General features: G+C 46.4%; 50 non-coding genes across 50 annotated transcripts; all 50 read left to right on the top strand.

Moving 5' to 3' along the window:
- The first annotated feature begins 28 nt into the window (after window positions 1-28).
- Window positions 29-101, top strand: TRNAR-ACG (transfer RNA arginine (anticodon ACG)). Its single transcript has one exon. It is a non-coding gene; the product is annotated as a tRNA-Arg (tRNA).
- Window positions 102-109: 8 nt separating this feature from the next.
- On the top strand, window positions 110-181 carry TRNAH-GUG (transfer RNA histidin (anticodon GUG)). Its single transcript has one exon. It is a non-coding gene; the product is annotated as a tRNA-His (tRNA).
- A 246-nt stretch (window positions 182-427) lies between these two features.
- On the top strand, window positions 428-500 carry TRNAR-ACG (transfer RNA arginine (anticodon ACG)). The gene has a single exon. It is a non-coding gene; the product is annotated as a tRNA-Arg (tRNA).
- An 8-nt stretch (window positions 501-508) lies between these two features.
- Window positions 509-580, top strand: TRNAH-GUG (transfer RNA histidin (anticodon GUG)). The gene has a single exon. It is a non-coding gene; the product is annotated as a tRNA-His (tRNA).
- A 290-nt stretch (window positions 581-870) lies between these two features.
- Window positions 871-943, top strand: TRNAC-ACA (transfer RNA cysteine (anticodon ACA)). The gene has a single exon. It is a non-coding gene; the product is annotated as a tRNA-Cys (tRNA).
- Window positions 944-1269: 326 nt separating this feature from the next.
- TRNAR-ACG (transfer RNA arginine (anticodon ACG)) lies at window positions 1270-1342 on the top strand. The gene has a single exon. It is a non-coding gene; the product is annotated as a tRNA-Arg (tRNA).
- Window positions 1343-1350: 8 nt separating this feature from the next.
- TRNAH-GUG (transfer RNA histidin (anticodon GUG)) lies at window positions 1351-1422 on the top strand. Its single transcript has one exon. It is a non-coding gene; the product is annotated as a tRNA-His (tRNA).
- Window positions 1423-1712: 290 nt separating this feature from the next.
- TRNAC-ACA (transfer RNA cysteine (anticodon ACA)) lies at window positions 1713-1785 on the top strand. The gene has a single exon. It is a non-coding gene; the product is annotated as a tRNA-Cys (tRNA).
- A 370-nt stretch (window positions 1786-2155) lies between these two features.
- TRNAR-ACG (transfer RNA arginine (anticodon ACG)) lies at window positions 2156-2228 on the top strand. The gene has a single exon. It is a non-coding gene; the product is annotated as a tRNA-Arg (tRNA).
- Window positions 2229-2236: 8 nt separating this feature from the next.
- On the top strand, window positions 2237-2308 carry TRNAH-GUG (transfer RNA histidin (anticodon GUG)). Its single transcript has one exon. It is a non-coding gene; the product is annotated as a tRNA-His (tRNA).
- A 246-nt stretch (window positions 2309-2554) lies between these two features.
- Window positions 2555-2627, top strand: TRNAR-ACG (transfer RNA arginine (anticodon ACG)). The gene has a single exon. It is a non-coding gene; the product is annotated as a tRNA-Arg (tRNA).
- Window positions 2628-2635: 8 nt separating this feature from the next.
- TRNAH-GUG (transfer RNA histidin (anticodon GUG)) lies at window positions 2636-2707 on the top strand. The gene has a single exon. It is a non-coding gene; the product is annotated as a tRNA-His (tRNA).
- A 290-nt stretch (window positions 2708-2997) lies between these two features.
- On the top strand, window positions 2998-3070 carry TRNAR-ACG (transfer RNA arginine (anticodon ACG)). The gene has a single exon. It is a non-coding gene; the product is annotated as a tRNA-Arg (tRNA).
- Window positions 3071-3078: 8 nt separating this feature from the next.
- TRNAH-GUG (transfer RNA histidin (anticodon GUG)) lies at window positions 3079-3150 on the top strand. Its single transcript has one exon. It is a non-coding gene; the product is annotated as a tRNA-His (tRNA).
- Window positions 3151-3886: 736 nt separating this feature from the next.
- Window positions 3887-3959, top strand: TRNAR-ACG (transfer RNA arginine (anticodon ACG)). Its single transcript has one exon. It is a non-coding gene; the product is annotated as a tRNA-Arg (tRNA).
- An 8-nt stretch (window positions 3960-3967) lies between these two features.
- TRNAH-GUG (transfer RNA histidin (anticodon GUG)) lies at window positions 3968-4039 on the top strand. The gene has a single exon. It is a non-coding gene; the product is annotated as a tRNA-His (tRNA).
- A 209-nt stretch (window positions 4040-4248) lies between these two features.
- Window positions 4249-4320, top strand: TRNAH-GUG (transfer RNA histidin (anticodon GUG)). The gene has a single exon. It is a non-coding gene; the product is annotated as a tRNA-His (tRNA).
- Window positions 4321-4610: 290 nt separating this feature from the next.
- TRNAR-ACG (transfer RNA arginine (anticodon ACG)) lies at window positions 4611-4683 on the top strand. The gene has a single exon. It is a non-coding gene; the product is annotated as a tRNA-Arg (tRNA).
- Window positions 4684-4691: 8 nt separating this feature from the next.
- Window positions 4692-4763, top strand: TRNAH-GUG (transfer RNA histidin (anticodon GUG)). The gene has a single exon. It is a non-coding gene; the product is annotated as a tRNA-His (tRNA).
- A 290-nt stretch (window positions 4764-5053) lies between these two features.
- On the top strand, window positions 5054-5126 carry TRNAR-ACG (transfer RNA arginine (anticodon ACG)). The gene has a single exon. It is a non-coding gene; the product is annotated as a tRNA-Arg (tRNA).
- A 370-nt stretch (window positions 5127-5496) lies between these two features.
- TRNAR-ACG (transfer RNA arginine (anticodon ACG)) lies at window positions 5497-5569 on the top strand. Its single transcript has one exon. It is a non-coding gene; the product is annotated as a tRNA-Arg (tRNA).
- A 283-nt stretch (window positions 5570-5852) lies between these two features.
- Window positions 5853-5924, top strand: TRNAH-GUG (transfer RNA histidin (anticodon GUG)). The gene has a single exon. It is a non-coding gene; the product is annotated as a tRNA-His (tRNA).
- A 290-nt stretch (window positions 5925-6214) lies between these two features.
- TRNAR-ACG (transfer RNA arginine (anticodon ACG)) lies at window positions 6215-6287 on the top strand. Its single transcript has one exon. It is a non-coding gene; the product is annotated as a tRNA-Arg (tRNA).
- An 8-nt stretch (window positions 6288-6295) lies between these two features.
- Window positions 6296-6367, top strand: TRNAH-GUG (transfer RNA histidin (anticodon GUG)). Its single transcript has one exon. It is a non-coding gene; the product is annotated as a tRNA-His (tRNA).
- Window positions 6368-6657: 290 nt separating this feature from the next.
- Window positions 6658-6730, top strand: TRNAR-ACG (transfer RNA arginine (anticodon ACG)). Its single transcript has one exon. It is a non-coding gene; the product is annotated as a tRNA-Arg (tRNA).
- Window positions 6731-7100: 370 nt separating this feature from the next.
- On the top strand, window positions 7101-7173 carry TRNAR-ACG (transfer RNA arginine (anticodon ACG)). The gene has a single exon. It is a non-coding gene; the product is annotated as a tRNA-Arg (tRNA).
- Window positions 7174-7181: 8 nt separating this feature from the next.
- On the top strand, window positions 7182-7253 carry TRNAH-GUG (transfer RNA histidin (anticodon GUG)). Its single transcript has one exon. It is a non-coding gene; the product is annotated as a tRNA-His (tRNA).
- Window positions 7254-7462: 209 nt separating this feature from the next.
- TRNAH-GUG (transfer RNA histidin (anticodon GUG)) lies at window positions 7463-7534 on the top strand. Its single transcript has one exon. It is a non-coding gene; the product is annotated as a tRNA-His (tRNA).
- A 290-nt stretch (window positions 7535-7824) lies between these two features.
- TRNAR-ACG (transfer RNA arginine (anticodon ACG)) lies at window positions 7825-7897 on the top strand. The gene has a single exon. It is a non-coding gene; the product is annotated as a tRNA-Arg (tRNA).
- An 8-nt stretch (window positions 7898-7905) lies between these two features.
- TRNAH-GUG (transfer RNA histidin (anticodon GUG)) lies at window positions 7906-7977 on the top strand. The gene has a single exon. It is a non-coding gene; the product is annotated as a tRNA-His (tRNA).
- Window positions 7978-8267: 290 nt separating this feature from the next.
- On the top strand, window positions 8268-8340 carry TRNAR-ACG (transfer RNA arginine (anticodon ACG)). Its single transcript has one exon. It is a non-coding gene; the product is annotated as a tRNA-Arg (tRNA).
- An 8-nt stretch (window positions 8341-8348) lies between these two features.
- On the top strand, window positions 8349-8420 carry TRNAR-GCG (transfer RNA arginine (anticodon GCG)). Its single transcript has one exon. It is a non-coding gene; the product is annotated as a tRNA-Arg (tRNA).
- A 290-nt stretch (window positions 8421-8710) lies between these two features.
- On the top strand, window positions 8711-8783 carry TRNAR-ACG (transfer RNA arginine (anticodon ACG)). The gene has a single exon. It is a non-coding gene; the product is annotated as a tRNA-Arg (tRNA).
- Window positions 8784-8791: 8 nt separating this feature from the next.
- On the top strand, window positions 8792-8863 carry TRNAH-GUG (transfer RNA histidin (anticodon GUG)). Its single transcript has one exon. It is a non-coding gene; the product is annotated as a tRNA-His (tRNA).
- Window positions 8864-9153: 290 nt separating this feature from the next.
- TRNAR-ACG (transfer RNA arginine (anticodon ACG)) lies at window positions 9154-9226 on the top strand. The gene has a single exon. It is a non-coding gene; the product is annotated as a tRNA-Arg (tRNA).
- Window positions 9227-9596: 370 nt separating this feature from the next.
- Window positions 9597-9669, top strand: TRNAC-ACA (transfer RNA cysteine (anticodon ACA)). The gene has a single exon. It is a non-coding gene; the product is annotated as a tRNA-Cys (tRNA).
- An 8-nt stretch (window positions 9670-9677) lies between these two features.
- Window positions 9678-9749, top strand: TRNAH-GUG (transfer RNA histidin (anticodon GUG)). The gene has a single exon. It is a non-coding gene; the product is annotated as a tRNA-His (tRNA).
- A 246-nt stretch (window positions 9750-9995) lies between these two features.
- On the top strand, window positions 9996-10068 carry TRNAR-ACG (transfer RNA arginine (anticodon ACG)). The gene has a single exon. It is a non-coding gene; the product is annotated as a tRNA-Arg (tRNA).
- Window positions 10069-10076: 8 nt separating this feature from the next.
- On the top strand, window positions 10077-10148 carry TRNAH-GUG (transfer RNA histidin (anticodon GUG)). The gene has a single exon. It is a non-coding gene; the product is annotated as a tRNA-His (tRNA).
- A 733-nt stretch (window positions 10149-10881) lies between these two features.
- On the top strand, window positions 10882-10954 carry TRNAR-ACG (transfer RNA arginine (anticodon ACG)). The gene has a single exon. It is a non-coding gene; the product is annotated as a tRNA-Arg (tRNA).
- Window positions 10955-10962: 8 nt separating this feature from the next.
- Window positions 10963-11034, top strand: TRNAH-GUG (transfer RNA histidin (anticodon GUG)). The gene has a single exon. It is a non-coding gene; the product is annotated as a tRNA-His (tRNA).
- A 290-nt stretch (window positions 11035-11324) lies between these two features.
- On the top strand, window positions 11325-11397 carry TRNAR-ACG (transfer RNA arginine (anticodon ACG)). Its single transcript has one exon. It is a non-coding gene; the product is annotated as a tRNA-Arg (tRNA).
- Window positions 11398-11723: 326 nt separating this feature from the next.
- TRNAR-ACG (transfer RNA arginine (anticodon ACG)) lies at window positions 11724-11796 on the top strand. The gene has a single exon. It is a non-coding gene; the product is annotated as a tRNA-Arg (tRNA).
- An 8-nt stretch (window positions 11797-11804) lies between these two features.
- On the top strand, window positions 11805-11876 carry TRNAH-GUG (transfer RNA histidin (anticodon GUG)). The gene has a single exon. It is a non-coding gene; the product is annotated as a tRNA-His (tRNA).
- Window positions 11877-12609: 733 nt separating this feature from the next.
- Window positions 12610-12682, top strand: TRNAR-ACG (transfer RNA arginine (anticodon ACG)). The gene has a single exon. It is a non-coding gene; the product is annotated as a tRNA-Arg (tRNA).
- Window positions 12683-12690: 8 nt separating this feature from the next.
- On the top strand, window positions 12691-12762 carry TRNAH-GUG (transfer RNA histidin (anticodon GUG)). Its single transcript has one exon. It is a non-coding gene; the product is annotated as a tRNA-His (tRNA).
- A 290-nt stretch (window positions 12763-13052) lies between these two features.
- Window positions 13053-13125, top strand: TRNAR-ACG (transfer RNA arginine (anticodon ACG)). The gene has a single exon. It is a non-coding gene; the product is annotated as a tRNA-Arg (tRNA).
- An 8-nt stretch (window positions 13126-13133) lies between these two features.
- TRNAH-GUG (transfer RNA histidin (anticodon GUG)) lies at window positions 13134-13205 on the top strand. Its single transcript has one exon. It is a non-coding gene; the product is annotated as a tRNA-His (tRNA).
- Window positions 13206-13451: 246 nt separating this feature from the next.
- Window positions 13452-13524, top strand: TRNAR-ACG (transfer RNA arginine (anticodon ACG)). The gene has a single exon. It is a non-coding gene; the product is annotated as a tRNA-Arg (tRNA).
- Window positions 13525-13532: 8 nt separating this feature from the next.
- On the top strand, window positions 13533-13604 carry TRNAH-GUG (transfer RNA histidin (anticodon GUG)). The gene has a single exon. It is a non-coding gene; the product is annotated as a tRNA-His (tRNA).
- The last annotated feature ends 575 nt before the right edge of the window (window positions 13605-14179 follow it).

Below are 14179 nucleotides of genomic sequence, written 5' to 3'. Positions count from 1 at the left end.
CACCGGTTTGGCAGTTGTTTTTTCAGCAGGGCCAGTGGCGCAATGGATAACGCGTCTGACTACGGATCAGAAGATTGTAGGTTCGACTCCTACCTGGCTCGGGAATGTTGCCGTGATCGTATAGTGGTTAGTACTCTGCGCTGTGGCCGCAGCAACCCCGGTTCAAATCCGGGTCACGGTATCTCATCCTTGCTTCCAATTTTAACACTTCTACCCCAAGGTTGAAGAATCTTTAGGATTTCCAGGAAGTAGACCCCAAGTTTCATCTGCTAATTGTTTTGGATGACTTTAATCTGCCAAGTAGTGATTTCGCCCTTTGTAAAAATGTGTTGCAAGAAACGGAAGACACTTTTGGCAATGGTACCATGTGGCAGGTTTTCCAGTACTTCACAAATGAGGCACCGGTTTGGCAGTTGTTTTTTCAGCAGGGCCAGTGGCGCAATGGATAACGCGTCTGACTACGGATCAGAAGATTGTAGGTTCGACTCCTAGCTGGCTCGGGAATGTTGCCGTGATCGTATAGTGGTTAGTACTCTGCGTTGTGGCCGCAGCAACCCCGGTTCAAATCCGGGTCACGGCATCTCATCCTTGCTTCCAATTTTAACACTTCTACCCCAAGGTTGAAGAATCTTTAGGATTTCCAGGAAGTAGACCCCAAGTTTCATCTGCTAATTGTTTTGGATGACTTTAATCTGCCAAGTAGTGATTTCGCCCTTTGTAAAAATGTGTTGTAAGGACAACACATTTAGTCTCTGGACGGTTCCGATTTGATTTGCAAGAAACGGAAGACACTTTTGGCAATGGTACCATGTGGCAGATTTTCCAGTACTTCAGAAATGAGGCACCGGTTTGGCAGTTGTTTTTTCAGCAGGGCCAGTGGCGCAATGGATAACGCGTCTGACTACAGATCAGAAGATTGTAGGTTCGACTCCTACCTGGCTCGGGAAGGTTGCCGTGATCGTATAGTGGTTAGTACTCTGCGTTGTGGCCGCAGCAAACCCGGTTCGAATCCGGGTCACGGCATCTCATCCTTGCTTCCAATTTTAACACTTCTACCCCAAGGTTGAAGAATCTTTAGGATTTCCAGGAAGTAGACCCCAAGTTTCATCTGCTAATTGTTTTGGATGACTTTAATCTGCCAAGTAGTGATTTCGCCCTTTGTAAAAATGTGTTGCAAGAAACGGAAGACACTTTTGGCAATGGTACCATGTGGCAGGTTTTCCAGTACTTCACAAATGAGGCACCGGTTTGGCAGTTGTTTTTTCAGCAGGGCCAGTGGCGCAATGGATAACGCGTCTGACTACGGATCAGAAGATTGTAGGTTCGACTCCTAGCTGGCTCGGGAATGTTGCCGTGATCGTATAGTGGTTAGTACTCTGCGTTGTGGCCGCAGCAACCCCGGTTCAAATCCGGGTCACGGCATCTCATCCTTGCTTCCAATTTTAACACTTCTACCCCAAGGTTGAAGAATCTTTAGGATTTCCAGGAAGTAGACCCCAAGTTTCATCTGCTAATTGTTTTGGATGACTTTAATCTGCCAAGTAGTGATTTCGCCCTTTGTAAAAATGTGTTGTAAGGACAACACATTTAGTCTCTGGACGGTTCCGATTTGATTTGCAAGAAACGGAAGACACTTTTGGCAATGGTACCATGTGGCAGATTTTCCAGTACTTCAGAAATGAGGCACCGGTTTGGCAGTTATTTTTTCAGCAGGGCCAGTGGCGCAATGGATAACGCGTCTGACTACAGATCAGAAGATTGTAGGTTCGACTCCTACCTGGCTCGGGAAGGTTGCCGTGATCGTATAGTGGTTAGTACTCTGCGTTGTGGCCGCAGCAAACCCGGTTCGAATCCGGGTCACGGCATCTCATCCTTGCTTCCAATTTTAACACTTCTACCCCAAGGTTGAAGAATCTTTAGGATTTCCAGGAAGTAGAACCCAAGTTTCATCTGCTAATTGTTTTGGATGACTTTAATCTGCCAAGTAGTGATTTCGCCCTTTGTAAAAATGTGTTGTAAGGACAACACATTTAGTCTCTGGACGGTTCCGATTTGATTTGCAAGAAACGGAAGACACTTTTGGCAATGGTACCATGTGGCAGGTTTTCCAGTACTTCACAAATGAGGCACCGGTTTGGCAGTTGTTTTTTCAGCAGGGCCAGTGGCGCAATGGATAACGCGTCTGACTACGGATCAGAAGATTGTAGGTTCGACTCCTACCTGGCTCGGGAATGTTGCCGTGATCGTATAGTGGTTAGTACTCTGCGCTGTGGCCGCAGCAACCCCGGTTCAAATCCGGGTCACGGCATCTCATCCTTGCTTCCAATTTTAACACTTCTACCCCAAGGTTGAAGAATCTTTAGGATTTCCAGGAAGTAGACCCCAAGTTTCATCTGCTAATTGTTTTGGATGACTTTAATCTGCCAAGTAGTGATTTCGCCCTTTGTAAAAATGTGTTGCAAGAAACGGAAGACACTTTTGGCAATGGTACCATGTGGCAGGTTTTCCAGTACTTCACAAATGAGGCACCGGTTTGGCAGTTGTTTTTTCAGCAGGGCCAGTGGCGCAATGGATAACGCGTCTGACTACGGATCAGAAGATTGTAGGTTCGACTCCTAGCTGGCTCGGGAATGTTGCCGTGATCGTATAGTGGTTAGTACTCTGCGTTGTGGCCGCAGCAACCCCGGTTCAAATCCGGGTCACGGCATCTCATCCTTGCTTCCAATTTTAACACTTCTACCCCAAGGTTGAAGAATCTTTAGGATTTCCAGGAAGTAGACCCCAAGTTTCATCTGCTAATTGTTTTGGATGACTTTAATCTGCCAAGTAGTGATTTCGCCCTTTGTAAAAATGTGTTGTAAGGACAACACATTTAGTGTCTGGACGGTTCCGATTTGATTTGCAAGAAACGGAAGACACTTTTGGCAATGGTACCATGTGGCAGATTTTCCAGTACTTCAGAAATGAGGCACCGGTTTGGCAGTTGTTTTTTCAGCAGGGCCAGTGGCGCAATGGATAACGCGTCTGACTACGGATCAGAAGATTGTAGGTTCGACTCCTAGCTGGCTCGGGAATGTTGCCGTGATCGTATAGTGGTTAGTACTCTGCGTTGTGGCCGCAGCAACCCCGGTTCAAATCCGGGTCACGGCATCTCATCCTTGCTTCCAATTTTAACACTTCTACCCCAAGGTTGAAGAATCTTTAGGATTTCCAGGAAGTAGACCCCAAGTTTCATCTGCTAATTGTTTTGGATGACTTTAATCTGCCAAGTAGTGATTTCGCCCTTTGTAAAAATGTGTTGTAAGGACAACACATTTAGTCTCTGGACGGTTCCGATTTGATTTGCAAGAAACGGAAGACACTTTTGGCAATGGTACCATGTGGCAGATTTTCCAGTACTTCAGAAATGAGGCACCGGTTTGGCAGTTATTTTTTTAACAGCAGGGCCAGTGGCGCAATGGATAACACGTCTGACTACGGATCAGAAGATTGTAGGGTCGACTCCTACCTGGCTCGGGAAGGTTGCCGTGATCGTATAGTGGTTAGTTCTCTGCGTTGTGACCGCAGCAACCCCGGTTCGAATCCGGGTCACGGCATCTCATCCTTGCTTCCAATTTTAACACTTCTACCCCAAGGTTGAAGAATCTTTAGGATTTCCAGGAAGTAGACCCCAAGTTTCATCTGCTAATTGTTTTGGATGACTTTAATCTGCCAAGTAGTGATTTCGCCCTTTGTAAAAATGTGTTGTAAGGACAACACATTTAGTCTCTGGACGGTTCCGATTTGATTTGCAAGAAACGGAAGACACTTTTGGCAATGGTACCATGTGGCAGATTTTCCAGTACTTCAGAAATGAGGCACCGGTTTGGCAGTTATTTTTTCAGCAGGGCCAGTGGCGCAATGGATAACACGTCTGACTACGGATCAGAAGATTGTAGGTTCGACTCCTACCTGGCTCGGGAAGGTTGCCGTGATCGTATAGTGGTTAGTACTCTGCGTTGTGGCCGCAGCAACCCCGGTTCGAATCCGGGTCACGGCATCTCATCCTTGCTTCCAATTTTAACACTTCTACCCCAAGGTTGAAGAATCTTTAGGATTTCCAGGAAGTAGACCCCAAGTTTCATCTGCTAATTGTTTTGGATGACTTTAATCTGCCAAGTAGTGATTTCGCCCTTTGTAAAATGGATAACGCGTCTGACTACGGATCAGAAGATTGTAGGTTCGACTCCTACCTGGCTTGGGAAGGTTGCCATGATCGTATAGTGGTTAGTACTCTGCGTTGTGGCCGCAGCAACCCCGGTTCGAATCCGGGTCACGGCATCTCATCCTTGCTTCCAATTTTAACACTTCTACCCCAAGGTTGAAGAATCTTTAGGATTTCCAGGAAGTAGACCCCAAGTTTCATCTGCTAATTGTTTTGGATGACTTTAATCTGCCAAGTTTTGATTTCGCCCTTTGTAAAAATGTGTTGTAAGGACAACACATTTAGTCTCTGGACGGTTCCGATTTGATTTGCAAGAAACGGAAGACACTTTTGGCAATGGTACCATGTGGCAGGTTTTCCAGTACTTCACATATGAGGCACCGGTTTGACAGTTGTTTTTTCAGCAGGGCCAGTGGCGCAATGGATAACGCGTCTGACTACGGATCAGAAGATTGTAGGTTCGACTCCTAGCTGGCTCGGGAATGTTGCCGTGATCGTATAGTGGTTAGTACTCTGCGTTGTGGCCGCAGCAACCCCGGTTCGAATCCGGGTCACGGCATCTCATCCTTGCTTCCAATTTTAACACTTCTACCCCAAGGTTGAAGAATCTTTAGGATTTCCAGGAAGTAGACCCCAAGTTTCATCTGCTAATTGTTTTGGATGACTTTAATCTGCCAAGTAGTGATTTCGCCCTTTGTAAAAATGTGTTGTAAGGACAACACATTTCGTCTCTGGACGGTTCCGATTTGATTTGCAAGAAACGGAAGACACTTTTGGCAATGGTACCATGTGGCAGGTTTTCCAGTACTTCACAAATGAGGCACCGGTTTGGCAGTTGTTTTTTCAGCAGGGCCAGTGGCGCAATGGATAACGCGTCTGACTACGGATCAGAAGATTGTAGGTTCGACTCCTACCTGGCTCGGGAAGGTTGCCGTGATCGTATAGTGGTTAGTACTCTGCGTTGTGGCCGCAGCAACCCCGGTTCAAATCCGGGTCACAGCATCTCATCCTTGCTTCCAATTTTAACACTTCTACCCCAAGGTTGAAGAATCTTTAGGATTTCCAGGAAGTAGACCCCAAGTTTCATCTGCTAATTTTTTTGGATGACTTTAATCTGCCAAATAGGGATTTCGCCCTTTGTAAAAATGTGTTGTAAGGACAACACATTTAGTCTCTGGACGGTTCCGATTTAATTTGCAAGAAACGGAAGACACTTTTGGCAATGGTACCATGTGGCAGGTTTTCCAGTACTTCAGAAATGAGGCACCGGTTTGGCAGTTGTTTTTTCAGCAGGGCCAGTGGCGCAATGGATAACACGTCTGACTACGGATCAGAAGATTGTAGGTTCGACTCCTACCTGGCTCGGGAATGTGATCGTATAGTGGTTAGTACTCTGCGCTGTGGCCGCAGCAACCCCGGTTCGAATCCGGGTCACGGCATCTCATCCTTGCTTCCAATTTTAACACTTCTACCCCAAGGTTGAAGAATCTTTAGGATTTCCAGGAAGTAGACCCCAAGTTTCATCTGCTAATTGTTTTGGATGACTTTAATCTGCCAAGTAGTGATTTCGCCCTTTGTAAAATGGATAACGCGTCTGACTACGGATCAGAAGATTGTAGGTTCGACTCCTACCTGGCTTGGGAAGGTTGCCATGATCGTATAGTGGTTAGTACTCTGCGTTGTGGCCGCAGCAACCCCGGTTCGAATCCGGGTCACGGCATCTCATCCTTGCTTCCAATTTTAACACTTCTACCCCAAGGTTGAAGAATCTTTAGGATTTCCAGGAAGTAGACCCCAAGTTTCATCTGCTAATTGTTTTGGATGACTTTAATCTGCCAAGTTTTGATTTCGCCCTTTGTAAAAATGTGTTGTAAGGACAACACATTTAGTCTCTGGACGGTTCCGATTTGATTTGCAAGAAACGGAAGACACTTTTGGCAATGGTACCATGTGGCAGGTTTTCCAGTACTTCACATATGAGGCACCGGTTTGACAGTTGTTTTTTCAGCAGGGCCAGTGGCGCAATGGATAACGCGTCTGACTACGGATCAGAAGATTGTAGGTTCGACTCCTAGCTGGCTCGGGAATGTTGCCGTGATCGTATAGTGGTTAGTACTCTGCGTTGTGGCCGCAGCAACCCCGGTTCGAATCCGGGTCACGGCATCTCATCCTTGCTTCCAATTTTAACACTTCTACCCCAAGGTTGAAGAATCTTTAGGATTTCCAGGAAGTAGACCCCAAGTTTCATCTGCTAATTGTTTTGGATGACTTTAATCTGCCAAGTAGTGATTTCGCCCTTTGTAAAAATGTGTTGTAAGGACAACACATTTCGTCTCTGGACGGTTCCGATTTGATTTGCAAGAAACGGAAGACACTTTTGGCAATGGTACCATGTGGCAGGTTTTCCAGTACTTCACAAATGAGGCACCGGTTTGGCAGTTGTTTTTTCAGCAGGGCCAGTGGCGCAATGGATAACGCGTCTGACTACGGATCAGAAGATTGTAGGTTCGACTCCTACCTGGCTCGGGAAGGTTGCCGTGATCGTATAGTGGTTAGTACTCTGCGTTGTGGCCGCAGCAACCCCGGTTCAAATCCGGGTCACAGCATCTCATCCTTGCTTCCAATTTTAACACTTCTACCCCAAGGTTGAAGAATCTTTAGGATTTCCAGGAAGTAGACCCCAAGTTTCATCTGCTAATTTTTTTGGATGACTTTAATCTGCCAAATAGGGATTTCGCCCTTTGTAAAAATGTGTTGTAAGGACAACACATTTAGTCTCTGGACGGTTCCGATTTAATTTGCAAGAAACGGAAGACACTTTTGGCAATGGTACCATGTGGCAGGTTTTCCAGTACTTCAGAAATGAGGCACCGGTTTGGCAGTTGTTTTTTCAGCAGGGCCAGTGGCGCAATGGATAACGCGTCTGACTACGGATCAGAAGATTGTAGGTTCGACTCCTACCTGGCTCGGGAATGTTGCCGTGATCGTATAGTGGTTAGTACTCTGCGTTGTGGCCGCAGCAACCCCGGTTCGAATCCGGGTCACGGCATCTCATCCTTGCTTCCAATTTTAACACTTCTACCCCAAGGTTGAAGAATCTTTAGGATTTCCAGGAAGTAGACCCCAAGTTTCATCTGCTAATTGTTTTGGATGACTTTAATCTGCCAAGTAGTGATTTCGCCCTTTGTAAAATGGATAACGCGTCTGACTACGGATCAGAAGATTGTAGGTTCGACTCCTACCTGGCTTGGGAAGGTTGCCATGATCGTATAGTGGTTAGTACTCTGCGTTGTGGCCGCAGCAACCCCGGTTCGAATCCGGGTCACGGCATCTCATCCTTGCTTCCAATTTTAACACTTCTACCCCAAGGTTGAAGAATCTTTAGGATTTCCAGGAAGTAGACCCCAAGTTTCATCTGCTAATTGTTTTGGATGACTTTAATCTGCCAAGTAGTGATTTCGCCCTTTGTAAAAATGTGTTGTAAGGACAACACATTTAGTCTCTGGACGGTTCCGATTTGATTTGCAAGAAACGGAAGACACTTTTGGCAATGGTACCATGTGGCAGGTTTTCCAGTACTTCACATATGAGGCACCGGTTTGACAGTTGTTTTTTCAGCAGGGCCAGTGGCGCAATGGATAACGCGTCTGACTACGGATCAGAAGATTGTAGGTTCGACTCCTAGCTGGCTCGGGAATGTTGCCGTGATCGTATAGTGGTTAGTACTCTGCGTTGTGGCCGCAGCAACCCCGGTTCGAATCCGGGTCACGGCATCTCATCCTTGCTTCCAATTTTAACACTTCTACCCCAAGGTTGAAGAATCTTTAGGATTTCCAGGAAGTAGACCCCAAGTTTCATCTGCTAATTGTTTTGGATGACTTTAATCTGCCAAGTAGTGATTTCGCCCTTTGTAAAAATGTGTTGTAAGGACAACACATTTCGTCTCTGGACGGTTCCGATTTGATTTGCAAGAAACGGAAGACACTTTTGGCAATGGTACCATGTGGCAGGTTTTCCAGTACTTCACAAATGAGGCACCGGTTTGGCAGTTGTTTTTTCAGCAGGGCCAGTGGCGCAATGGATAACGCGTCTGACTACGGATCAGAAGATTGTAGGTTCGACTCCTAGCTGGCTCGGGAATGTTGCCGTGATCGTATAGTGGTTAGTACTCTGCGTTGCGGCCGCAGCAACCCTGGTTCGAATCCGGGTCACGGCATCTCATCCTTGCTTCCAATTTTTACACTTCTACCCCAAGGTTGAAGAATCTTTAGGATTTCCAGGAAGTAGACCCCAAGTTTCATCTGCTAATGGTTTTGGATGACTTTAATCTGCCAAGTAGTGATTTCGCCCTTTGTAAAAATGTGTTGTAAGGACAACACATTTAGTCTCTGGACGGTTCCGATTTGATTTGCAAGAAACGGAAGACACTTTTGGCAATGGTACCATGTGGCAGGTTTTCCAGTACTTCAGAAATGAGGCACCGGTTTGGCAGTTGTTTTTTCAGCAGGGCCAGTGGCGCAATGGATAACACGTCTGACTACGGATCAGAAGATTGTAGGTTCGACTCCTACCTGGCTCGGGAATGTTGCCGTGATCGTATAGTGGTTAGTACTCTGCGTTGTGGCCGCAGCAACCCCGGTTCGAATCCGGGTCACGGCATCTCATCCTTGCTTCCACTTTTAACACTTCTACCCCAAGGTTGAAGAATCTTTAGGATTTCCAGGAAGTAGACCCCAAGTTTCATCTGCTAATTGTTTTGGATGACTTTAATCTGCCAAGTAGTGATTTCGCCCTTTGTAAAAATGTGTTGTAAGGACAACACATTTAGTCTCTGGACGGTTCCAATTTGATTTGCAAGAAACGGAAGACACTTTTGGCAATGGTACCATGTGGCAGATTTTCCAGTACTTCAGAAATGAGGCACCGGTTTGGCAGTTGTTTTTTCAGCAGGGCCAGTGGCGCAATGGATAACGCGTCTGACTACGGATCAGAAGATTGTAGGTTCGACTCCTACCTGGCTCGGGAAGGTTGCCGTGATCGTATAGTGGTTAGTACTCTGCGTTGTGGCCGCAGCAAACCCGGTTCGAATCCGGGTCACGGCATCTCATCTTTGCTTCCAATTTTAACACTTCTACCCCAAGTTTGAAGAATCTTTAGGATTTCCAGGAAGTAGACCCCAAGTTTCATCTGCTAATTGTTTTGGATGACTTTAATCTGCCAAGTAGTGATTTCGCCCTTTGTAAAAATGTGTTGTAAGGACAACACATTTAGTCTCTGGACGGTTCCGATTTGATTTGCAAGAAACGGAAGACACTTTTGGCAATGGTACCATGTGGCAGGTTTTCCAGTACTTCACAAATGAGGCACCGGTTTGGCAGTTGTTTTTTCAGCAGGGCCAGTGGCGCAATGGATAACGCGTCTGACTACAGATCAGAAGATTGTAGGTTCGACTCCTACCTGGCTCGGGAATGTTGCCGTGATCGTATAGTGGTTAGTACTCTGCGCTGTGGCCGCAGCAACCCCGGTTCAAATCCGGGTCACGGCATCTCATCCTTGCTTCCAATTTTAACACTTCTACCCCAAGGTTGAAGAATCTTTAGGATTTCCAGGAAGTAGACCCCAAGTTTCATCTGCTAATTGTTTTGGATGACTTTAATCTGCCAAGTAGTGATTTCGCCCTTTGTAAAAATGTGTTGCAAGAAACGGAAGACACTTTTGGCAATGGTACCATGTGGCAGGTTTTCCAGTACTTCACAAATGAGGCACCGGTTTGGCAGTTGTTTTTTCAGCAGGGCCAGTGGCGCAATGGATAACGCGTCTGACTACGGATCAGAAGATTGTAGGTTCGATTCCTAGCTGGCTCGGGAATGTTGCCGTGATCGTATAGTGGTTAGTACTCTGCGTTGTGGCCGCAGCAACCCCGGTTCGAATCCGGGTCACGGCATCTCATCCTTGCTTCCAATTTTAACACTTCTACCCCAAGGTTGAAGAATCTTTAGGACTTCCAGGAAGTAGACCCCAAGTTTCATCTGCTAATTGTTTTGGATGACTTTAATCTGCCAAGTAGTGATTTCGCCCTTTGTAAAAATGTGTTGTAAGGACAACACATTTAGTCTCTGGACGGTTCCGATTTGATTTGCAAGAAACGGAAGACACTTTTGGCAATGGTACCATGTGGCAGATTTTCCAGTACTTCAGAAATGAGGCACCGGTTTGGCAGTTATTTTTTCAGCAGGGCCAGTGGCGCAATGGATAACACGTCTGACTACGGATCAGAAGATTGTAGGGTCGACTCCTACCTGGCTCGGGAAGGTTGCCGTGATCGTATAGTGGTTAGTTCTCTGCGTTGTGGCCGCAGCAACCCCGGTTCGAATCCGGGTCACGGCATCTCATCCTTGCTTCCAATTTTAACACTTCTACCCCAAGGTTGAAGAATCTTTAGGATTTCCAGGAAGTAGACCCCAAGTTTCATCTGCTAATTGTTTTGGATGACTTTAATCTGCCAAGTAGTGATTTCGCCCTTTGTAAAAATGTGTTGTAAGGACAACACATTTAGTCTCTGGACGGTTCCGATTTGATTTGCAAGAAACGGAAGACACTTTTGGCAATGGTACCATGTGGCAGATTTTCCAGTACTTCAGAAATGAGGCACCGGTTTGGCAGTTATTTTTTCAGCAGGGCCAGTGGCGCAATGGATAACGCGTCTGACTACGGATCAGAAGATTGTAGGTTCGACTCCTAGCTGGCTCGGGAATGTTGCCGTGATCGTATAGTGGTTAGTACTCTGCGTTGTGGCCGCAGCAACCCCGGTTCGAATCCGGGTCACGGCATCTCATCCTTGCTTCCAATTTTAACACTTCTACCCCAAGGTTGAAGAATCTTTAGGATTTCCAGGAAGTAGACCCCAAGTTTCATCTGCTAATTGTTTTGGATGACTTTAATCTGCCAAGTAGTGATTTCGCCCTTTGTAAAAATGTGTTGTAAGGACAACACATTTAGTCTCTGGACGGTTCCGATTTGATTTGCAAGAAACGGAAGACACTTTTGGCAATGGTACCATGTGGCAGGTTTTCCAGTACTTCACAAATGAGGCACCGGTTTGGCAGTTGTTTTTTCAGCAGGGCCAGTGGCGCAATGGATAACGCGTCTGACTACGGATCAGAAGATTGTAGGTTCGACTCCTAGCTGGCTCGGGAATGTTGCCGTGATCGTATAGTGGTTAGTACTCTGCGCTGTGGCCGCAGCAACCCCAGTTCAAATCCGGGTCACGGCATCTCATCCTTGCTTCCAATTTTAACACTTCTACCCCAAGGTTGAAGAATCTTTAGGATTTCCAGGAAGTAGACCCCAAGTTTCATCTGCTAATTGTTTTGGATGACTTTAATCTGCCAAGTAGTGATTTCGCCCTTTGTAAAAATGTGTTGCAAGAAACGGAAGACACTTTTGGCAATGGTACCATGTGGCAGGTTTTCCAGTACTTCACAAATGAGGCACCGGTTTGGCAGTTGTTTTTTCAGCAGGGCCAGTGGCGCAATGGATAACGCGTCTGACTACGGATCAGAAGATTGTAGGTTCGATTCCTAGCTGGCTCGGGAATGTTGCCGTGATCGTATAGTGGTTAGTACTCTGCGTTGTGGCCGCAGCAACCCCGGTTCGAATCCGGGTCACGGCATCTCATCCTTGCTTCCAATTTTAACACTTCTACCCCAAGGTTGAAGAATCTTTAGGACTTCCAGGAAGTAGACCCCAAGTTTCATCTGCTAATTGTTTTGGATGACTTTAATCTGCCAAGTAGTGATTTCGCCCTTTGTAAAAATGTGTTGTAAGGACAACACATTTAGTCTCTGGACGGTTCCGATTTGATTTGCAAGAAACGGAAGACACTTTTGGCAATGGTACCATGTGGCAGATTTTCCAGTACTTCAGAAATGAGGCACCGGTTTGGCAGTTATTTTTTCAGCAGGGCCAGTGGCGCAATGGATAACACGTCTGACTACGGATCAGAAGATTGTAGGGTCGACTCCTACCTGGCTCGGGAAGGTTGCCGTGATCGTATAGTGGTTAGTTCTCTGCGTTGTGGCCGCAGCAACCCCGGTTCGAATCCGGGTCACGGCATCTCATCCTTGCTTCCAATTTTAACACTTCTACCCCAAGGTTGAAGAATCTTTAGGATTTCCAGGAAGTAGACCCCAAGTTTCATCTGCTAATTGTTTTGGATGACTTTAATCTGCCAAGTAGTGATTTCGCCCTTTGTAAAAATGTGTTGTAAGGACAACACATTTAGTCTCTGGACGGTTCCGATTTGATTTGCAAGAAACGGAAGACACTTTTGGCAATGGTACCATGTGGCAGATTTTCCAGTACTTCAGAAATGAGGCACCGGTTTGGCAGTTATTTTTTCAGCAGGGCCAGTGGCGCAATGGATAACGCGTCTGACTACGGATCAGAAGATTGTAGGTTCGACTCCTAGCTGGCTCGGGAATGTTGCCGTGATCGTATAGTGGTTAGTACTCTGCGTTGTGGCCGCAGCAACCCCGGTTCGAATCCGGGTCACGGCATCTCATCCTTGCTTCCAATTTTAACACTTCTACCCCAAGGTTGAAGAATCTTTAGGATTTCCAGGAAGTAGACCCCAAGTTTCATCTGCTAATTGTTTTGGATGACTTTAATCTGCCAAGTAGTGATTTCGCCCTTTGTAAAAATGTGTTGTAAGGACAACACATTTAGTCTCTGGACGGTTCCGATTTGATTTGCAAGAAACGGAAGACACTTTTGGCAATGGTACCATGTGGCAGGTTTTCCAGTACTTCACAAATGAGGCACCGGTTTGGCAGTTGTTTTTTCAGCAGGGCCAGTGGCGCAATGGATAACGCGTCTGACTACGGATCAGAAGATTGTAGGTTCGACTCCTAGCTGGCTCGGGAATGTTGCCGTGATCGTATAGTGGTTAGTACTCTGCGCTGTGGCCGCAGCAACCCCGGTTCAAATCCGGGTCACGGCATCTCATCCTTGCTTCCAATTTTAACACTTCTACCCCAAGGTTGAAGAATCTTTAGGATTTCCAGGAAGTAGACCCCAAGTTTCATCTGCTAATTGTTTTGGATGACTTTAATCTGCCAAGTAGTGATTTCGCCCTTTGTAAAAATGTGTTGCAAGAAACGGAAGACACTTTTGGCAATGGTACCATGTGGCAGGTTTTCCAGTACTTCACAAATGAGGCACCGGTTTGGCAGTTGTTTTTTCAGCAGGGCCAGTGGCGCAATGGATAACGCGTCTGACTACGGATCAGAAGATTGTAGGTTCGATTCCTAGCTGGCTCGGGAATGTTGCCGTGATCGTATAGCGGTTAGTACTCTGCGTTGTGGCCGCAGCAACCCCGGTTCGAATCCGGGTCACGGCATCTCATCCTTGCTTCCAATTTTAACACTTCTACCCCAAGGTTGAAGAATCTTTAGGACTTCCAGGAAGTAGACCCCAAGTTTCATCTGCTAATTGTTTTGGATGACTTTAATCTGCCAAGTAGTGATTTCGCCCTTTGTAAAAATGTGTTGTAAGGACAACACATTTAGTCTCTGGACGGTTCCGATTTGATTTGCAAGAAACGGAAGACACTTTTGGCAATGGTACCATGTGGCAGATTTTCCAGTACTTCAGAAATGAGGCACCGGTTTGGCAGTTATTTTTTCAGCAGGGCCAGTGGCGCAATGGATAACACGTCTGACTACGGATCAGAAGATTGTAGGGTCGACTCCTACCTGGCTCGGGAAGGTTGCCGTGATCGTATAGTGGTTAGTTCTCTGCGTTGTGGCCGCAGCAACCCCGGTTCGAATCCGGGTCACGGCATCTCATCCTTGCTTCCAATTTTAACACTTCTACCCCAAGGTTGAAGAATCTTTAGGATTTCCAGGAAGTAGACCCCAAGTTTCATCTGCTAATTGTTTTGGATGACTTTAATCTGCCAAGTAGTGATTTCGC

This window comes from Hyla sarda, chromosome 4, assembly GCF_029499605.1.
Source record: "Hyla sarda isolate aHylSar1 chromosome 4, aHylSar1.hap1, whole genome shotgun sequence".
Lineage (NCBI taxonomy): Eukaryota > Metazoa > Chordata > Amphibia > Anura > Hylidae > Hyla > Hyla sarda.
This window is presented reverse-complemented; position numbering and strand designations above follow the sequence as displayed.